We start from the raw sequence: 5,581 nt of genomic DNA on the forward strand, positions 1-5,581 counted from the left end.
CAGGGACATTTGCTTTCTCTTGACGTCCCCAGGGACCCCAAGGCCCTGAAGCCTGAAGAAGCCAGAACATCTGGTCCATTTCAGCAGCTTACTTGCAAGTTCAGCCTGTCATCTGGATGTTTTGTCTATGCAGTGCCAAACATCTGGGTTGACATTTTTTTTAACCAGACTTACTAGATGTTTTGGCATTGTGTAGACAGGAATTCAATTTTTAAAGTTATTTCTCTACTCATCTGAGATTCTAACCGGAGCTCTGATACCCTAAAGGAGAGAGACAAATGAAGACTTTGATCCCCCCCTTTGATTGCTTTACAATTTTGGAGGTATCTATCCTACTCTAAATCAGTGGTTTGACTGCTTTGCTTTTTTATGAGATGAACTTTTTCCATTTTAGGATTTTAGTGTTTTATTTTAGTAGACGAATTTGACCAAAATAGTATGTGTTCATCCTAACGAAACACAACCTTAGATGTTCTAAATTCATTTTAAAATAATCGAAGTTTTAATGTTTTCAAAACTTTGAAACATTGAAACCATAGAGGCAAGAGCTTCAAAATAGAGAATTGACTCTTAAAAAAATACTTTTTGATGATTAGGTTATCTCTGGACCTTGTTTATACTTATTTGAGTAAGATTGCAAGATCCTGGAGGGGAGATCTGATTTTTAAAGAGTTTTATCATCTAACTGGTCACCATTGTTATTGGGGATGGTAATGCCAGCAATGGTAGTGGTGGGGGCAGATAGAATGTGAGTTCAGATTTTGTTTTCATTTATTTAGAGTTATTTGTGCTGTTTATCCTTCAATTATAAAATTCTAGGTGGTAAGTAATAAAAATGTGATTTGTACCTTGAAAACACTATTGAATTAGAGAGACCTTTCTTTCTCCTCAAAACCGTAGGAAAAGTTGATAACTTGCTAGTTTTATCTGCTCAATAGCTTCAATTTTGAGGGAGGGAGGAACGAGGTATCTGAAGAGTCTTGTCTCTGTATTGGATATGTTTTTACCATCAACTCTGTGTAAGCGGTGGTCAAATTCCTTTTCAGTGCATGAACCCTGGTCCAGGCAGGGGGAGAAGAAAATGGTGTCAGTCAGGCTGGGAGATCCACGAGGTCTGGGCTCTTTTTGTAAGGTGAGATTTAACACAACAGTGTCTTATCTATGAATAGTCCCTGGTTGGTCTTCTTGTGAAGAGGACTGAAGTCAGGAGTGTCCCATGTTGCCATCTTGAGCACTCTGCTATTGTTTTCAGAGTCCTCAGGAAGTTGCTATACCCAGCAAAGCTAGCTGCCCTTCAGAAATGAAGGAGAGGTAAAGACTTTCCTAAGCAGTAGAAAACGGAAGGGGTTGATCACCATTAGATTTGCCTTATAAGAAATACCGAGGAGCATTCTGTAAGCTGAAATTAAAAGATGCCAATTACCACTGTAAAAATATACACATGTGTAAAACTTGTCAGCAAAGGTACATTTGTAGTCAATTCTCTAATGTTGTAATGGCAGTAAGTAAATCTCAACTCTAGTTTAAAAGTTAAAGAAAAACACTAAAAATGAATATAACTACAATCATTTGTTATTAGATGTATAATATTAAAACATTAAAATCTAAAACGGGGCAATAAAAATATAAATTATCCGTATCCTTTTTTTTTTTTTTTTGAGAGAGAGAGAGAGAGAGAGAGCACAAGCAGGGAAGGGCAAAGGGAGAGAATCATAAGCAGGCTCCATGTCCAATACAGGGCTGAATCTCACGACCATGAGATCATGACCTGAGCCAAGACCCAAGAGTTGGATGCTCAACCAATTGAGCCACCCACGTGCCCCCCTCCATATGTTTTTAAAGTTATCAGCTTAAAATAAGATGTTACATTTTATGTAAGCCTCATGATAACCACAAAGTCAAAATGTATAGTAGATGTACAAAAGGTTATGATACATGAACAATTATGTCAACAAATTGGACAGCCTATAAGAAATGGATAAAATCCTGGAAACATAGAACTTGTTAAGACTGAATCATTAAGAAGAGGAAAATCTGAATAGACCAATTACTAGGAAGAGATAGAATCAGGAATCAAAAACCTCCCAACAAAGAAAAGCCAAGGGCCTGAGGGCCTCACTGGTGAATTTTACCAAACATTTAAAGAAGAATCAATACCAATCATTCTTAAACGATTCCAAAAAAAAAAAAAAATAGCAGAGGAGGGAACACTTCCAAACTCATTTTACAAGGTCAGCGTTACTTTGATACCAAAACCAGATGAGGACCCTACAAGAAAAGAAGATTACAGGCCAATATCCCTGATGAACATAGATGCAAAAATCCTCAACAAAATCAGCAAACCAAATTCAACAAGGTATTAAAGGGATCATATACCATGAGCAAGTGGGGGTCACTTCTGAGGTGCAAAGATGATTCAATATCCACAAATCAATCAGTGTGATATAACACATTATAAAATTAAGGATAAAAATCAATTATCTCAATAGATGCAAAATCCCTTCTCATTAAATTTTTTAAAGACCTCTCTTTAATTTTCTGAGTCATTTTATTGCATTATAATGTTGCAAACTCAGTGCCTAAAGTTCTAAAGTATATAATTATGTATGTAAGTACATAAAGGATACCTACTGGTAAGAAAAAAGAAGTATATGGGGCGCCTGGGTGGCTCAGTCAGTTGAGCGTCCGACTTCAGCTTAGGTTTGTGAGTTTGAGCCCCGCATCAGGCTCTGTGCTGACAGCTCAGAGCCTGGAGCCTGTTTCGTATTCTGTGTCTCCCTCTCTCTCTGCTCCTCCCCCACTCATGCTCTGTCTCTCTCTGTCTCTCAAAAATAAATAAATGCTAAAAAAAAAAAATTAAAAAAAAAAGAAAAAAGAAGTATAAAAAAATTTATCCATATTGAAAATTTATTGAAATATAGATAAATAACGCAAATTAAACACTATATAATTAAATGCTTAAAAAATCCTATTCGTAAAGCAAAATATAGGTAATAAGATATTCATGGGCAGTAATCCCAGTTTATATTCTCTTGTTTGTTTGTTTGTTTGTTTCACAAAAACATTGATGGAGGCAATTAAGCTCCACACAGAAGCTACATTCTTCAAAACACTGGATTGCAACAGGAGACTGGGAATTGACACTGACCTGGGGGTCAGATGCTTGTTCTCTAGGGCCACATGACAGATGAAGACTTAACAAACAGCAGGTTCTCCCAGGATGATCACATTTTCCCAAGTTGAGTTGCCTGGATTGAGTGCTGATGCCATTGCTTTCAATGGCTTTTTTCACAATACATAAGACGTAGACAAAGATTGGAGTTGTTTTTTTTTTCCCTATACCCATCTATTACTACTATTTTGAGTTTGTTCTTTGAAAGTAAAAGGCAAGGACCAATTTTTCTATGGGACATCAACATTAATTATCTCTCTCTGCCTCTTTCCCAAGTTCTTATTCAACACCTTATTATAAATATGAAATCAACATGATAGTAAGTGTGAAATCCGGTTAAAATGAATTCAGAAAGGTAAATTGCAAACTCAGTACCATATTATCACATTATACCCCCTTCACTGCCCAGCTGGCTGGTCCCTGCAGGCCCCCCAAGATTTGGCTGATATGTAGGGAAGATTCTAGCAATCCACTTTGCCCTAGGGATGTGTCTTCCAATAGGCTTCCTTTCCATAGAATGCAAACACAATCGTTTCAGTCACACAGGTCTTTCCCATCTTTGAAGATTGCTCTCCCCCAATTTTTGTGATACAAGAGATAGAGCAGAGCTTCCCTCTTATTTTTTCTTCATTAAAATTGCTCTTTCACTATAGAAATGGTGAGTGGCATTTTAAAAATATCTTTAAGTTAATTCTCTGTGGTCTGACCTTCATTTCCTGGTCCAGTGTCCTGCAGAATCTTCAATCAGCTGAGCTTTCCTACAGGCCTATGCACACATCACAGACGCACACATGTGCCCAAGGCAACCAGGAATGAGAAGAGACAAGTGCTAGAAAATTCTCTAACTCAGGCAAAGGGGAGAAACTCAGTCAGTCATTTGAATGAAATAAGACAGAAACTCATTAATTTTCATGATCTCCCAAGGTGTCCTCAGGCTCCGATGCTTTGGACTGGTAAATCTCAGTGGCTGTGCTGAATTAAACACTTGCTATTAAACTCAATGGGATGATTTTAAATGACAGCAAGGCTATGGATTCACAGAATCTTCCCGGTGAGAATGTTCTCTTTATGGGCTCCCAAGCCCAACTATGAGAAGAATTAACTTCTCTTTGTATAACAGTTTAAAAAGAGTCATAAGGAAATGGCTTTTTCAAAATATTACGTCCAGCAAAAGTGAGAATCTCCAGATTAATAAGTGATGCAATCTTTTAGGAAAGAAGTTTGAATTCTCCCGTAGACAACCGGGTGACAAACTCTCAGAATTTAGGGAGATATATGAGAACATCTAGCTCAATCCTTTCATTAGGCTTCGAGTGGTTCAGTGATTTATACTAACACCCCCAGAAACCTCCCGGTCCTTCATTCTGCCTTTCTTGTAGACCATAGGTCTTTGCCTGTCATCCTTTCTCGTAAATGACTTGAACCCCTGGCAATTCAATTTATCTGGAATAGTTCATGTGGCTAATCAAATGCTCCGAGCCTTGAAAATCCATTCAATTCAAAACCTTGGTAACAACTGGGGAAAAGCAAGCTAAGAAAGAAACACGGGCAGTTCTATTCCTAAGCACACTTACCTGAGTTCAGTAGCCACAGCTTCATAGTATAGTACTAGCTATAGAAGAAAGTTAAAAATAAAAGTAATTTTAGGGAACAACACACTTCAGTAAAACATTTCTCAAGCCTATGATTTGAAAAAGAGGGATCCAATTATCCTTGTTAGGGATAACTAGGATCCAGGTTCTAAGATCTAGAAGCATGGTCTTCTGCCAAGTCCAGCAGCATGGATCGGCACCATCCAGCTCTGTTCCTACACTGGCCAGGACACGGTGTGACATCAGCTGTCTGTGACATCAGCTGTCTTTCATTTAGTTCTGAAGACCATTCCCTGTATGGTTCATATATATAGTCACCAAGGACATGTAAAATGTCCAATACTATGTTGAATCATTCCATTCTAAGTCTTTTACCTTTTCAAGTTTTCTGTTTTCCACAAGAAAACTACAAGTTTTGTCTTCTAATCAAAAGCCAGTTTGAGATTTCAGTCAAAAATGGAAGAAGAAGAAGGAGGAAAAACAACAACAACAACAACAGTAAAGTGAGAAGAATTAATAGCAATACCCAAAAACTTAGAAGTCAAATTGTGGAAGGCTGGATAGATTTCATATTTTAGCCACTTAGTGGTATAGTGTGTAGCCATTTAAAATTATTCAGACATTTGTCTATTGACATAATGCATTATGCAGTGAAGTGAAAAAAAGATTACAAAACAGAGGACCTGTTCTCTTCATGCTTTTAGGATTGATTGTAAGGTGTAGACACCTGATGAAAGAGTTCTGTTAAATAAAAGGATAATGTTAGTTCAATCAAATAAGGTGATTATTTTAGCTCCAAGGGAATACTCATAGAAAT

The 5,581-nt window shown here is 37.4% G+C and overlaps 1 long non-coding RNA gene across 1 annotated transcript; it reads right to left on the reverse strand.

Moving 5' to 3' along the window:
- Positions 1 to 597: 597 nt before the first annotated feature.
- On the reverse strand, positions 598 to 4,977 carry LOC132666424 (uncharacterized). Its single transcript, XR_009604666.1, has 2 exons — positions 4,747 to 4,977; positions 598 to 1,323 (listed from the first exon to the last, which is right to left on the reverse strand). It is a non-coding gene; the product is annotated as an uncharacterized LOC132666424 (long non-coding RNA).
- Positions 4,978 to 5,581: the final 604 nt, after the last annotated feature.

Source organism: Panthera onca, chromosome B2 (assembly GCF_046562875.1).
Source record: "Panthera onca isolate mPanOnc1 chromosome B2, mPanOnc1 haplotype 2, whole genome shotgun sequence".
Lineage (NCBI taxonomy): Eukaryota > Metazoa > Chordata > Mammalia > Carnivora > Felidae > Panthera > Panthera onca.